We start from the raw sequence: 16,685 nt of genomic DNA on the forward strand, positions 1-16,685 counted from the left end.
GAGGGCGGGGAGGCGGGGGAGAGAGAGGAGGCACCGGGGTAGAGGGGCACCGTGAGGCGGGAGGGGGCCGCCGGACTGAGCTGAGGGGTAGGTACGGCGGCCGGCCCGGGCCTCCCCCCGCCCGCCGCGCCTCCGCCCGAAGCTCCCTGGATGCACGGGGCTCCCCCCCCCCAGCCCCCCGGGGGCGGCGGGGCGACGGCGGGGGCCCGCGGCGGCGCTCGGGCGGGCGGACTACTTGACGTGTCGGTGCGGCGAATTTATTTCACTTTGCCTAAGGAACGGGGTGTGCTGCGGCACCCATTGCCTAGGGAAAAAACCCGGATGTAAAGTGAGTGAAACTAAACTAGAGTGAAGTAGGGCAGCGGCAGCCAAACTCCAGTGCAGCGGCAGCGGCCGCGGCGGCGGCGGCGGCGGCGGTGATGGGGCCGAGCTCGGAGCTGCGGCGGCGGCCAAACTCCCGGGGCCGCCGCCGCCGCCGCCGCCGCAAGGATGGGCCGGGGCAGCGTCGCCGCCGCAGCTCCGAGCTCCGGGTAGCTGCAGCCGAGGCGAGGCCGGAGCCCGTGGCGGCCCCCTCCCCTCCCCTCCCCAACTCCGCGGCCCGAGCCCAAGTCCCCCCCCCCTCCCGCCGGCAGGCGCTTGCTTGCTCAGGGGCTCCGGAGTGGCCCCAACTCCCTCCGGTGCACCAGCAGTTTTAAGGGATGGGGGGGTGGGGGGAGTAGCCAGGGCAGGAGCGAGGAAGAAGCGACGGGGGAGCACTGCAATGAGGAGGGAGCGTGGTCCAGGCAACAGTAGGAGGAAGGATGCAACCTCAAGTCGAATGCAACATGCAATCCCCGGCCGCCGCTCGCCCGCTCCCTCCCTCCCCTCGCCACCCCGCCCCCTTTCCAAATAACTACCCTTGAACCACTTTATTAGCCCGGCCGAGTCCCACCTTCCCTGCGGGGAAGGGCGGGGGACGGGGGTCCTTCGCTCACCTTTATTTATTGCCGCTTTCTCTCCCCCCCCTCTCCATTTTTTTTTTTTTTTATTCCTAAGTTCTTTTGTTCTAAGGGGGGGATGATGGCATTTACTTTTCTGCTTTGTGTGGCAGGGCAATCGCTGGGAATGGGCCACGTAGAATCCGGCGGTGTGTCATATTTTATTAGTGAAAGTATTTTATGCCTATTCTACCTCCAAGGACTGTAACATGGAGAACTGCAGGGAGGGGAAAGAAGAAGAAGAAAAAAACAACAACAGGAGAATTCTTGTTTGGAGAGGTTTCTTGGCAGGGCGGGGGGAGGGGAGAGGGCCTCTTATTTTTTGGGAGGGGGTTTATTTAGGTTTTTTCAATCGATAGTTTTTAACTTACAGCTTAATTGTTTTGTATAGATAGGCTACTGAATTCTAAAATAATCCCAAGCCACCATAAAGAAAAAAGTCCAACATACTCGATTAAAAAAAAAAAAAAAACCCTTCCTAGACAGTGATATTATCTGTCCTGTGCAGCACGTTGGACTTAACACAGTGTTGGCCTTCGAATGTTAAATAACAATAAACCACAACCTCAACTGAATACAAATGGGGGTGGGGGTGGTTTTGTTTTTAAGGCTCAGCACTTTTGTAGCATCTGCCACTACGCATTTTCCAGGCATTGATTAGCCATGCAACTCCCATAGGCATGGATGTCCAGTTTCTGCAGATGAAGAGTAACAGTGGTGAGATGATTTGCCCAAAGTCAAACTGAGTCATTGGCAGAACCCTGACTCTGTTTATTACTGGTCTCTTCTTTTCCATTGAGTAGTATTTCCTCCAGGAAGTAAAACAGTATTTCAAAATAAGGAGACATTCTTTACCTTATATATCTCCACCAGAGGTGCTTTGAGATCCATGGAGATGAAGGTGTTTTCTTCTGTGACCTGCAAAATTAAGTTTAGTTTCCCAAGAAAAAGCAATTTCAAAAAATTCTGATTTTTTTTTAAAGCTAAAAACGAAAGTATAGGTTTTATTGGACATGTGTAGGCCATTTTTTTTTTTTTTTACTTTCAGCTCTTTGTTGAAAAAAAAAATTCAGCAGAGAAAGTGTGTAAGAGTTTGAGAGGGAATATGAAAATCCCTATAAATGATTCAAGAAGCCTGGATGAACTCATAATGTTGTGAAACTAAACCCATAACGCAGGCAAGATGAATAACAGGAGGACAGATTGGGCAGTAAGACCTGGCTTTACCATCTAAAGATAACTCTAATGTATTTAGATGAGAAAGGGAGGCAGACTTTCAAGCTGGACTGACTAATAGTGTCATTTCCAATCAGCCCAGGCTGTCAGAATTTTTTCAGAACAATATTGCCGTAGTGTTCTTTCTAGGAAAAAAAGAGTTCAAAACATTTTCAGAGTTTCAGAGAAAAAAATTTAGAAGCCCAAATTGCACCTGAATGTATAAATGACATAGAACAGGGGTCAGCAAACTATTTTCTGTAAAAGCCCAGATAGGACATATCTTAAACTTTGCAGTTTCTGTCACAACTTCTCAACTCAGCAGTTGTAGCACAAAAGCAGCCATAAAAAATACATAAACAGCCGGGACCGGTTTGGCTCAATGGATAGAGCGTTGGGGACTGAAGGGCCCCGGGTTCGATTCCGGTCAAGGGCATGTACCTTGGTTGCGGGCATATCCCCAGTAGGGGGCGTGCAAGAGGCAGCTGATCGATGACTCTCATTGATGTTTCGAACTCTCTATCTCTCTCCCTTCCACTCTGTACAAAAATCAATAAAATATATTTTTTTAAAAATACGTAAACAAATGATCCTGGCTGTTTGTTTATAGGCTTTGACATTTGAGTTGTATGTACTTTTCATATGTCACAAAGTAATATTTTAATTTTTCAACCATTAAAAAAAACTCTCAGCTCATGGGCCTCACAAAACCAGGAGGTGGGCAGGATTGGGCCATTGGTTATTGTTTACTGACATGGCTTTAGAAGACAAGTTCATTCAGCTGCTGAACTTCTTGTACCAGAGGTTGCTTGATTACTACGATGTTTGTGTAGCACTCAACAATCAGTGTCATGCAAAACTCATGTTTTAGATATTTACACTTAATTATAAAATATGTAACCAAATAATTGTCTAACACTCCTACACCTATCAAACTCTAAGGAAAAGAATACTCTAGCTTGTGAGTCACTGACAGACCAAGTTTCTATTGACATACTCTTCCTCACTCTAGGATGGTGAAGAAGAACGGAACCAAAGAGATCTGGGTTCCAACACGTAGGAAGTATCATCACTCCTTTTCAACTAAGGCACCTTGGGCAAGTTACTTAACCTCTCAGTCTCCCTATATTGTAAAATGCAGCTATTAATACCTACTTGGTGATGCTATTGAGAAGATTGAATGAAATAATTCATGAAAAGTGCTTAGCACAGTGCCTGGCACATGGGACTGCATAATACATCTTTCCCTATGACCTCAAATTCATTCTGAGTTAACATAACTCTGGAGGAGGTGAACATGTGAAGTTCCAATATCTTGCCAGTACAGATGTGGCCTATGGGGTCCTAAGAGTCTTGGTGTGATTCAAATTTGTGGGGTTGGTATTAATGTATACACTGAGTGGCCAGATTGTTATGATCTCTGAATGCATAATAATTGCCACTCGGTGTATTTCATATATAATAAAAGGCTAATATACAAATTGTCCCCTCTACCAGGATTTTGACCAACAGGCAGTCTGGCCAACTGCCCATGTCCCCTTCCCCTGGCCAGGCTAGCCGGATCCCACCCATGCACGAATTCATGCACCAGGCTCTAATATACACTGAGTGGCCAGATTATTATGCGTTCAGAGATCATAATAATCTGGCCACTCAGAGTATTTTGGTAGGTCTGTCTCAGCTCCAGGCATGCCTAAATAGACACACTCTTAGGCCTTCTGAACTCTGGTGTTTCTCATATAGAAAGATAATACCTGGTGGAATTTTTGAAAGGGCTAAATGGCATAAATGCTAAAGAAAAAATATAACAATTGGTATAAGTTAGTGAAAATCCCAGGAAAAAAAGCTGAAAATTGCAAATTTACATTTGGAATTTTCTTTGAGGTGAATCATTCAACTTTTAGACATGAATGACAATAGCAGGTGCTCAATAGAATTTGCTCTCCTACCATCTAGTTACCTGCCAAAACCATTTACTATCCATAAAACCCTGTTGAGCAAAGTTAAAAATCAAATTTTGAATGTTATTAAACACTGAAGTGCAGTTTTAAATATTTATAAAAATCGTCAAATCTGTTAGTGTTTTTCTATATATTCCTGCCTTCCATTCCATGCTTCAAAGGCCATCCAATGTGTAAGATTACAAAATACCTACAATTTTCTTCCTGTATTTTCATGGTTTCTATTTTTTACATTTACTTTATTGCCATACATACCGTGTTTCCCCGAAAATAAGACATCCTCCGAAAATAAGACCTACTTACAGGTTTCCTTCTGAGTGAAATATAAGGCATTTCCCAAAAATAAGCCCCCCCCCCCCAGGCTAAACATGAGAGATTTGGTGCACTGATTCTGAAAGAAATGGAGTCACAAAAAATTCACCAGGAAATTCAGGAATTGGATTGTTATGATGATGTTCCAGGTGATGATGACATGACTGTCATTGAATAAATGAGTAAATTCTTGATACTGTAGGATATACAGTTTGTCTGTCTGGTTTGTGTTGACAACTACCATACTGCCGTACCGTATACAGGTAATAAATTTTCTTTATTTTCATTTAACAATAAATGTGTACCGTATTCTTCTTCATGGAAAAATAAGACATCCCCTGAAAATAAGACCTAGCGCATCTTTGGGAGCAAAAATTAATATAAGACACTGTCTTATTTTCAGGGAAACAGGATATATATATATGGAAGACAAGAGCTAGGAACTTAACTTTTGTTTGATAGAAAATATTTAATTTATGCCCTAGCCCTTTTGGCTTGGTGGATAGAGCCTGCATCTTGGTGGATAGAGTCAGCCTGTATGTAGACTGACAGGTCCCAGATTCAATTCTGGTCAAGATCATATGCCCAGGGTTGTGTGCTCGGTCCCCAGTAGGGGGGCGTGCAGAAGGCAGCTGATCTATGATTATCTCTCATTATTGATATTTCTATCTCTCCCTTTCCTTTCCTCTCTGAAATCAATAAAAATATATATTTAAAAAAAGAGAAAATATTTCATTTATATTGGAATTCTATTGGATAATGTAAAATGTCATTTAAAATGATACAACAGCTAGCACTCTATAAGGACTATCAGTCTAATGCAGAGACATTGTAAATATAAGGGGAAAATATAACAGAGGCATTATGTATTATAATGGGGAATAAAGAAGTTTCTTCTAGATTTCCTTATTTTGCACTTCTGCAGTAGCATAGTATAAACCATAGCATGCATTTTTGTACTTGTATTTGTATATGTCTGTCTCTGATGTTCTGGAACTTGACAGTATTTCAAAGTAATGGCCCCTCCCTTCACAAACTAATTGAACAGCTTCCTCATGCAGCTCCCCTGTCCATGCTTCACTCAAACACTCTCCTTTTTTCTACTCCAGGCTGAAAAGTAATCCCATTATCTTTTAAAAGGTCAACCTAAAGAAGATTTGAAGTCTGTCTGGAAACCTGAGGGTCCCACTTCTTTACTGAGGCAGGGAGGTAACTATTACAGTTCATCAGCTCTTCTTTTCTAATTCTTATTGGGCTGGAGTAAATGAACACCTGGTTGTAACAACAAAGTGCTTTAAAAAGTAGAGGAGACATATCCACGTGATTTTTTAATTTATTTTTTAAAATATATATATATTTTATTGATTTTTACAGAGAGGAAGGGAGAGAGGGATAGAGAGCTAGAAATGTCGATGAAAGAGAAACATCGACCAGCTGCCTCTTGCAAACCCCTACTGGGGACGTGCCCGCAACCAACGTACATGCCCCTGACCAGAATCGAACCCGGGACCTTTCAGTCTGCAGACCGATGCTCTACCACTGAGCCAAATCGGTTTCGGCTCAACGTGATTTTTAAAGATGACAGAAAATCCCCAGTGACTAGCAGAAGTTGAGTGTATATTCTTTCTCTCTACTGTCTCAATGGTTTCTGATCTTTAAATAAACAAACAAACAAACAAACAAACAAATAAATAAATAAATATCTTCCTATTAACTGCCCTGTACATTTATGGTAAGTCAAAATCATAATTGGAAATGAATGGGTCAGGTAACTTGTAAATAAATAAATATTGGCAGATAAGCAGTAGACTCTCTGGGGAATACCTTCAATTGCATTACTTTGCCATAATCTCCAAGGTCAATTTAATCCTAAGCAACTTCAGGTGTGTATGTATGTAAGTAAGTAACAGAATTAACTAGACCAAGGTTTCTCAACCTTGGCACCATTGACATTTTGGGCCAGATCCTTTTTTGTGGTGGGGGCATTGTGGAATATTTAGCAGTGTCCCTGTCCTATACCCAACAGTTGTGACAGCCCAAAATACCTCCAGACATTGCCAAATGTCCCATTTCTTCTCTCTCGCTCGCGCTTGCTCTCGCTCTCACTGTGTGTATGTGTGTGTGTGTGTATGTGTGTGTGTGTGTGTGTGTGTGTGTGTGTGTGTGTGTCAAGGTGGGAGTACCATTGAACTAGCCCAAACACCACAGATAGATTTAAGTGTGCATTTGTCAGTGTGTGACTCTGCCCTTTACAGAAGCAAATCCCAATTTCTTTCCCAAAAGTAACTGATGTAGATCAGGGGGCCTAGGCTGAACCTGTTGTGAAAATCTAAAATGGTCACAATTAGAGCTCTAGACATGTCTGCCTTAAAGTTGCTGAGCTGCTAAAAGAATCACGGAGAGAGCCTCCGAGAATGGGGATGTTAAAAGAATTTTATCATCTTCTATTTGCACCTTTAGTTTATCTATTATCAACATAAATAAATTGTACTGTGGGCCTGAGCAGTGACATTATCTAGTGGAAGGTATTCCCAGATTTGGAGTCTGAGAACCTGAGCTGGGGTCTGAGCTCTGCAAATGTCTGTCTAATCACTTTATCTCCCTGCGCCTATTTCCTCGTCCAAAATGGGGAAAACAATAATGTTTAACCACTGCATTGTTGTGAGGGTCCGAGCTGTTTGTGAGAAGTGCTAGGGCTTATTCTTAAGGAATCAGGAACTTGGGAATCATACAGTCTTAGGTTGACTTTGGGAAAATGGACATTAAATGAGATAATATATGTCATGCCTGCTGAATAGATATCATTTTAGTCTTTGGTAAGTTGTATCACATTGTACAAATGCATATTATTTTATCACTATTTCTTATCTATGAGCATTGAAAACTGGAAATCTGAAGTACAAGTTGATGCACCTTGTTGATGCACATGAGTGAAACCCTGTGATAAAATGTAGCACCCCAAATTCCAACCAAGTGAAAGCAGCATTCAACAATAGTGTGCAACCTTCCATCTTCCAAGTTAAATCAGGCCACAGGTTTGTTGCAACATAAGGTTCTCCTCCCCTTATTGAAATAATGTTCTAATAAGTTTTTTACAGCCTGTGTATCACATAAAACACACGGGGTCAGGCAGCATGCCCAGATAGCACAATGTATGTCCTGTTCTGAACATTTAAATCTGACCAGGCGCTGTTGCAATATTCACCTTCCCCAAAAGCATTGGCAAATGGCATTGCAGTCCTAAAAATGAGGTGCAGGGAGGTGTTTTCTAAGTTAAGATATAAATAAGGGGAGCGAGGGGTATCTTTTTATAATACATAAACTTTTTAATTAAAGTATAACTTTCATATGGAGAAGTGCACAAATCACAAGTTGTACATTTCATTAAATTTTCACAAGGCAAACACACCTATGTAATTATTAAGTGTTTTTAAAGTTTAGAGAAGTCTGTATTAAACATGTTTTTTTTTTTATCATTAGATCACAAAAGGTTATAATGAACTAAAACCATGGAAATTTCCAGAAAAAGATAGCAAATGACTTTGCTGAGCAAATGCGATTTTGAATTCTCAAATGAAAATAATTGCAAAATGATAAATGGCCAAATGTCAGATTGCCATCTATTACTTGATATGTAGATGCTAGAAAATTAACTTAAAAGGGCCTCAGTCTTCTCATCTGTTAAGTGGGAATAATAATGGAATTGTTTTTTAAGATTAAATGAAATAACACTTGCAAAGTTCTGGCACATAAGCTCTCCATAATGTAAGTTTTTATACATTTAGGATGGTGTCCGAAGGGATCATAAGAAGGACATTACAGAGATCTCAAGAATTCTTTTTTAAAAATAGGGGAAATTCTGCACAGAAGGAGAGCTGCATCAGAATAGCTAAGGGCCGCCATCACTGAGCCGTAGGACCAGCAGGGAGGGTCTGTCTGTGGTAAAGGCTGGAGAAGGAAGCCTGAGAGAAAGCAGGGTACCTGGAGGTGGCAGGCAGGGTGATGAACCAAGAAGCTGTAAAGACAGTGCAGTTCTGAACAGAAAGCCACAGGGTGTGCCCGGCATCCAAACAGGACATGACCTGATTTTTCAGAGACCAGAGCAAGGTCTAGGAGTGATTGTTTGGTGTGGGCCTGGAGAGAGAGGAAAGAAAGGAACAGCAGCCACAGGAAACATAATCCCAGGAATCAGAGCCCTGAAACAGGTCTCGTTTAAGACTGTGTTCAAGGGAAAGGGGCTAGAGCATCTCATAACTTAAGAATGACCTCAACAATAGATCTTAAGGCCTAGCATTCCTTCATATTGAAACAAGATGTAATTGTGCATTTGAACCGACTTGGATCCTGAAGAAGAGAAAGAGATAACTACTCAGAAAGAAAAGAATGGAGGGAGGCCGGGTCTCAGAATCCTCACCTGGCAGAGAATCTCTCCCTCTGGATGACAACGGAGGTTACCCCAAATCCAGCCGGCAGTCGGATTTGTCACAGCTTCATTATCCCAATCTTGTAAATGACTTATCATTGCTCAAAGGGTCTTTGAAAGGAGGCAATTTGGTTTCTTTTCCCTTGATTGGTTGTAGGAGATGCATCAGTGTGTAAGATTCAGCAAGGTAATTTTGGTGAATAACTGTGACCCAGTGTCCTCACTTTCATGAAACATCTGTCACTGATGGATGAAGAGTGTGAAATAACCAAGCCAGGGATGGTAAATATGTGGCCTGTGGGTTTCTGAGAGCCTGAACTTGGCCTCAGAATCCTTCTCAGCACAGTGCCTCAGGCAGGCATTACCAACTGTTTGGAGTTTGCTCAAGACAGAAATCCATTTTGTCATACCTGGATTTACCCCTCATCCCTTGCTATAATCAGTGCACCTATCTATCCTACCCACTAATCCCAAAGCCCAATACAAAGGGTATCAGATATGAAATCTGCCTGACTCCAACCCTATATATTTAAAATAAGCCCTGGGTGGGTAACAATTGCCTCTCTATTTAAGGACCTGTTCTCATATTTCTGAGTTTATAACTGACTTATGACCTATAAATAGTCACATCAACTTCATTGCTGAATAATTTATATAGTGAGGGCATGCTCTCTGGATGAACCCGACACCCATTAGTGTTAGAGTAATCAGCCATGCTAGAACACACGGAGAGCCACACCTCGAATGACGGGAGTGGACAGGCAGAAGGCTTAGATTGTATTCCCTCCTTTATGCTCTTCGGGCCAGGATTTCTCTTTAGCTTCACTTTCTTCACCTCTAAAATGGGATATTATTTCTCCAGCGGTGGCAACATTAGGAGAACTATCAAAATAATAGTTTCAAAGGTTCTCAAACTCAAAAACTTTAGACTCAAAGCACTATTTCTGTAGCTATGGTCCTCTTTGATGAAAGCCATCACAATGAATGAGATTGATCATTTGTGTTTTACACGTCAGTTCATAAATAAGCCAAATCTCTTCCAAACTTTGTAGTTAATGAGATGAGAGAGAGGTTGTTAACAGCTTTTGGGTACAGTCCATGTTGTTCCCATCCATAAAATAGGCACACCATACATCTCATTTCCCTCTCTCTTCTGTAGAAAACTAATAAGAGAAGTTGCAAATGAATGAGTGTACTAAAAACTGGTGCTGTCAGTGAAAGAAAGAGGAATTAATTAAATTTAAATTTAAAATGACACCAATCTACCAACCCAACACCTGGGTTGGTGATTGAAACCAGGGGTAGTGGTGGGATAGGAACTTTGTGTTAAGAATTGCATCGGTGGCTACGGAGAAACAGTATGTTCTCTTAACACCGAGAATAAGAATTTTAAAACATGAAGCATTTTCCAGTAGCCACTTGGGGACTGTTGACTCCCCAGAGGTGCAGGGGTTACGAGTCTCTGAGCCACAAACACTTTATTTTAATACTTCTTCCTCAATTAGCATAAGCACAAACTTATTATTTTTCCAAGTACATTGTGTTGTCGCTGTTCATCTAATAGAAAAAGAAAAACTCATTCCAATCCAATCTGGATGAATATTACATTTCCTTTGATAAACGTCAGTGGGCTGATGGGAACAGACCCATTCCAAGCTGAAATGCTGGGACCTAAGCTTTGTGACTAACTGTGCCTAAAGACAGCTCATTTCATCCGGGAGTGTCCTCGCCTCAGCAGTCTAGCAAAACCAAAAAGATCACAGCACAAAATCAACCGAGAGCCTGACAACATTAACTCAGCGAGTTTATGTTCATCTGTTATTGGAACCTAAGTCAATTTATACAAATGTTGTTTTAAAGGAAAAAATGTTTTGGCTGAGTAATTGTGAATAATCAGAAAAGGCAAGCAAACAAACAAATAGAATAGCGGGTAATACAAGCGGGCCATCCTTCCGACCAAATTTTAGATCAAATTTTCAAAATTAAAAGTTTCTCTCTCTTTTTTTTTTTGTTTGTTTTACCAAATTTACAATTTCAGAGAAATTTGTCCTCATTGCTGATCAGATTTCCACTGACCAAATAATTCCCAAAGCTTCAAATCTGAAATTTTCTGCCTTTCCCAGTGCACTTAGCTCTTTGACACATTGGGGTGTCTTACATTTCTGTGAACTGGGGGGTCCAGGTTCCAGTTCTGCTACTCACTGGCTGCACACTTGAAAAAGTCATTGGTTTAACAGGTTTCGGGGTGTGTGTGTGTGTGTGTGTGTGTGTGTGTGTGTGTTTCATCTTTAACATAAAAATATCTGTATCTTAGCTCACCAGGGTAATTGGGGGATTTAAAACAGGGATCTCTAAAATTTCCCTAATAAGTTTTTCCCTCATGAAGACTTGTTGATAATAATTAACAGTAAAAAAGAACAGTTGCCATGTACTGAGCATTCTGGGTCAGATGTTTTGTACAGACTTAAAATTTTATAGATAAGAAAACTGAGCAGAGGTGTTAAGTAAATTACCTAAAGTCACATAAATAGTAAATGGCAAACCTGGGATTCCTGCCCACGGCTATTCAGATTCTGGTTCTGTTTTCTAATGAGAATCCCATGAGCCAAAGGAATGACTCAGGCAAGGCTTTCAGAAGAATGAATGGATCCTGAGACAAGGGTCTCCAAGGAAGAGCAACTCACCTCCTTTGGCAAAAAAGAGAAGCAAGTCTCTGTCACAGGTAGGAAGATACACGACATGATGGAAGATGCGGAATCTGGAGTCAGATAGGCCTGGGTGAGAATCTTGGCTAAGCTGCTCCTTAGCTGAGGGGCCTTGGACAGGTTATTTATCCACTCTTAACCTCATGCTTCTCATCTGTGAAATAGGGATAGTAATACGTACAGAGTTGTTTCAGTGGTTAAAAACAATCCATGTAAACTGTCTTGCACATAGTAGGCATACAATATGTGGCGGGCAAAATATAATATCCTTTCATAAGTACCTTGGCAGCACTTCCCAAAGTGTGTTATTAATAAGCATTATGTAATAAAAAGAAAAAAATATCAAAGCAATTTTAAGTCAAGTAAATCTGGGAGAAGCTGTTAAGCAAAGTTAAACTGCTTATTTACTGCAGGACTTGAGTCTGTAAGTTGCAAAGATGCAATAGATTTCTCCAAAAGGAAGCCTTTTCCCAATTTGTTTGATTATATAGCCCCGTTTTTATGGGAATCTTGCAGGACTGGTGTTCTTGGAACACGTTAGGAAGCACAGGTGTGGTGAGTTTGGGAAGAAAAAGTTGAATTCCTCAGGTCCAGCCATCATTTAGCATTTACTATTTTGCAGTACCTCCAGAGCCATCTCTCATCTCCATTTATCTCTCCCTAAAGCAGGACTTCTTCGTTTTACAAATGTCACAGAATGAAGCTCTACAGAGTGATTTCCAGCTTCCATTCAAATGAAAAGTTCAGCTCCCAACAGGACTAGGCGACATCCACAAAGCAAACCAAGCCAGACCCATGGGAGCGAGGCATTATTGGGTCTCTCAGGATGCAGGACACCGCTCCTTCTCCCCTCCAATCAGAGAAGCTTCAAAGGTGCAGGTTACTCCACAGACCACCGGAAGGTACAGGCATGGAGAAAAGAGACCCTGCCACTTACACAGAGAGTAAGAGGTGACCCCGCTTAGGCTCGTGTCCATGCACTTGTCAAAGGCCAGCCCGGCCCATGGAGGGAGGAAAGGATTAAAAGAGAGGATCAGCTTTTTATTTTCATGTAAAAAAGCACTTGCCTCCAGGTTATAAATGTTATTGCATTTGTGTAGCACTTTACTGCTGCCCTCAGCTTGCAAGCATCACAGGATCCCAGTGGCAGTACTTTTATAACCCTTGATCAATAGCTTATTTCTATCGCCTTCAGTCCCAGCTGCCAATCCGTTCTGTATAATGTGGAAGGCAGACCTCGCTGCTCTCCAGCTGTACATGTTATGAATGTAAACTGTGAGAGTAACATATGTATGTGTGTGTGCGCATTGAGTGGGGGACATGGGAATTTTGAACGAGGAATGACAAAAATGGGCCCCTTGTTCTCGGAGACTACCTCAAAGCTGGGAGTTTTCTTACTAATGAATCTCTAGCGCGCGTTCTCTCTCTCTCTCTCTCTCTCTCTCTCTCTCTCTCTCTCTCTCAGGATGAAAGGTAGTATGGAAACATGTAAGTTCCAAGAAAGAAATGTCGTTTATTGCCCTCAGATTCAGCACCTACAAGGAACCTAGCACAAAGTAAGTGCTCAGGAAATATTCGTGGCTTTGGTTAGCAATGGGGAGGGAGGACGAGTCCCAGAACATTCTCCAGAGTCTGCCTGAGCAGAGCAAAGGATGAAGGCTTTGTGTTGCCCACAACACTGGGGACCACAAACAGCACTGAGTGTCTGCTTTAAGGCTCGCTTCTAGGCACCATAGGAATCAGAGAACTAAGATGACTGATGTAAGCAGCTACTGCTGTTTGTATCTCCGCGGAGCAGTCAGCCAGGCCAACCCTTAGAGGGCAGATACTCCCCTCACCTTGTCCCCCCCACCTCGGAAGCCGGTTTTAGGACCAATCCACTCTAGGAGAGGCCTTGAAGCCGGACCCCAAGGCTCCCCAACATCTTCCAGCGCCAGGAAACTGACTCTGGCTCGCAGTAAGGCAGCCGGGCCTGCCCTTGTCTGAACCTGCGTCCTTGAGACTCAGCCAAACCTCTCCCGGCTTGGCGGAGGGATGTTGAGGTGACATTCTCCTCCTGCCACTCAGCATCTTTTAAACAGCCCTCCTCCTCCACCCCGGGAGAAGACGCACGAACTCACTGGAGACTGGGGCCACGGGAGCTGAAAATGCCCGTGAAAAGCACACCTCCCGTGGAAAATCAGAACCTGGGGTGTCGGCAAGTTCTTTCTGTCGAAGCTTTTTTGGTTGCCCGTGGTAGAAGTGCACGTCAGGCGGAGTGAGTGGACGAGGGAGACTTGGCTGGGAGGATATAGGGTGTCTCAAGGGGCCAGAGGCCCTGGCCCCACGCCCTGGAAGGGGTGGGAAGGAGGATCAGTGACTCCCCAGGTCTGCCTGCTGCCAGCTGTACTATTTCCTCCTCCTCGGGCTCAACCCGAGTTCACAGCCTGGGGGTGGGGTGAGGGCGGGGAACGGAGGCAGTCGGGGGGTACGTGGCAGGATGAGCAGGAGGCTGGCACAGGCCCTTTTGGCTCTGGACCACACCTCCTGTAGTGCCCCGTGAATTAATATTTTTAATAAATCCTGTAATTAGCCTGCGAACAGAACATTTTTGTGGCACTATATTTTTGGTGTTAAAAGCATTAATTTGTTCAATATAAACATTAAATATATACGCCATCCTTTCTGTAACCTTGTTTCTTAATGCACCAGGAACCTCACGAAATTCTAGTGGGCTCTAAGGCCCCAACCAGGAGGTGCACTCTGCTCTGCGCAGAACAGCGCCCCCCACCCCCACCCCTGTTCCAGACCCCCCAGCCTGGCTCTCAGGCCCAGCTCCCAACGTATAAGAGACAGACTCCACCCGGCTCTGCGTGGGCCAGAGGTTCGCCTGGCTCTGTCCGCTGTGATATTGCAAGAAGAAAAATGGGCTGGACAGACAGACACCCCACAATGTACCTACTATACTGTCAACTTCATGGGTTCACCCGGAGCAGATGCCCAGATGCTGCAAGTCTCCAGCTGGGCAGGCAGAGGACCCCATGGGGCTATGGAATCACGGGAGGAGGGATGGGGCTCACCTTGGAGCTCAATGTTCATAAGACTCTGCTTTCTCCAGTCTTGGGTTTCTAGTTTTTCTTTATGTTCTGATTTTTTCCCCTTTATTTGTAATTTACTATTTTATCATATATTTTCTTTTGAGTCAAAATCCTTTGTGGCACAAAAGGCAAAAATAAATAACTCAATAATGTCAGGGTTCGTATTTAATGGCATCAAATCAACACACTTCTTGGAGGCCTCTCACAATCCTAGCTGTCCTCCCTTCCTTCCCTCCCTCCTTTTCCTCTTTCTTTCTTTTGTTTTTTTAAGAATATTTTTCCATAAAAGCAATATGAGTTATCTTTTAAAAAATACGTTTAAGCAGGGAAGTATGACCATAAAGTAAAAATCATTCAAAAGCCCCCCAACTCCCTCCCCCCGCCAAGCCCCCTCCCTCATCCTAGCGATAACTGCTGTTAACATTTTGGTGTACAACTTTCCAGTTAATTTTCAATAAAAATTAACCCCATTTTTAAAATTCACTACTATAACATTGACTTGTATCATATTTTTTAACTTAGCAATATATCATATCTTTCTTTTTACATCATTGTATATTATTCTGGAAACATTTTATTTCTGAAACTGGAATCAGCTTTGTTATTTTGATATATAAAATATTCAACCAATATAGAGAAATAAAGGTCCACTCTCAATCCCACTTCCTGAAGATAATCACTATTATTAAAAAATAAACCCTTCCTCTAAACAGGCAGTCTGACATCCCTCAAAGGGTTCCAGATTGGAGAGGGTCCAGGCTGGGCTGAGGGACAACTCTCTCTGACCCCATGCACGAATTTTGTGCACTGGGCCTCCAGTATATATACATTTACATAAGCAGTCATATCACATCGTGTTTTGTAATCTGTTTTTCCTACTTATCACTAGGTCATGAGTATCTTTCCATGTCAGTACATATAATGCATCATCCTTCTTAATGGCTATATAGAATTCCATCTATTGAATTCCATCTCTTAAATAAATGTTCATAATTTATTTAACTAATCACCTATTGTTGGAAGCATTTCAATTATTTCCAATTTTTTTTTACTATAAGGAATACTACACTAACCATCATTGTATACACATTTTTATCATGTCTGATTATTCCCTTAGAAAGAATTCCTAGAAGGAAAATTGTGAGAAATACAAGATACATCTTTTAAAATTTGATTCATATTAAGTAGTTCTGTAGAAAATGTACCAATTTACATTTCACCAGCATGTATGAGATAAGATGATTCTGCACACCATCCCCAGCATTGGCCATTATCACTCTTTCTTATCCTTGCCAGTATGATGGCTAAAAAATAATATTTTATTGTGGTTTCAATCTATAAGTCTTTGATTACTTGTAAGATCGAGCATGTCTTTATACCTTTACTTCTCAGTTGAATTTCATTTATGAATTATCTGTTTATGTTCTTTGCCCATTTTATTTTATTAAAGTATTCTCTTATTTTCCTATTGGTTAGTAAAAGTCATTTATATATTAAGACTATTAGCCTTGACATCTATGTTGCAATTATTTTTTCTCATTGTGTCTTTTGCCATAGAAAGCTTTTATTTTTATATATTTGTATCTGCCCTAGGAAAACAAAGTCAAGTAGCAGGGGCTTAAACAGTAAAATATTAACAATTTAATTAACCTGAAATCCAGAGGTAGGTGGTCTCAGAATTGGTTTGGTGGTTCAGAGCTGTCACTAGTCTCATCTTTCAGATTTGCCATCTACAATGTGTTGGCAGTGTCTTCTCTTGTAAGATGAGACGGCTGCTACACCCCCAAATATGACATCGTCATACTCCAATCGGGAAGGAAAAGGATGGGGACAACGATTTTTTTTTTTTTTTTCAGCTCACAGATCTGTTATCTCACCAGGAAGGAAAATCTTCCCCGGTAGTGCCTAGCAGATTTTTATTTACATCTCATTGACAACAAGTAGTGTCTGCCAAAATAGTCAAACCTGTCAATCATTTCCTCCATGACTTGTGGCACAGTACCATATTACCAAAG

At 42.3% G+C, this 16,685-nt stretch overlaps 1 long non-coding RNA gene across 2 annotated transcripts; it reads left to right on the forward strand.

The window, feature by feature from the left end:
- The first annotated feature begins 28 nt into the window (after window positions 1–28).
- Window positions 29–13,742, forward strand: LOC118713344. Of its 2 annotated transcripts, XR_006740885.1 has the most exons (4): window positions 29–328; window positions 5,606–5,674; window positions 7,341–7,500; window positions 13,067–13,742. It is a non-coding gene; the product is annotated as an uncharacterized LOC118713344 (long non-coding RNA). The 2 variants fall into 2 exon arrangements; XR_006740884.1 differs by lacking the exon at window positions 29–328 and having other exon boundaries at window positions 5,323–5,674.
- The last annotated feature ends 2,943 nt before the right edge of the window (window positions 13,743–16,685 follow it).

This window comes from Pipistrellus kuhlii, unplaced genomic scaffold (assembly GCF_014108245.1).
Source record: "Pipistrellus kuhlii isolate mPipKuh1 unplaced genomic scaffold, mPipKuh1.p scaffold_m20_p_9, whole genome shotgun sequence".
In the NCBI taxonomy this organism is placed as follows: domain Eukaryota; kingdom Metazoa; phylum Chordata; class Mammalia; order Chiroptera; family Vespertilionidae; genus Pipistrellus; species Pipistrellus kuhlii.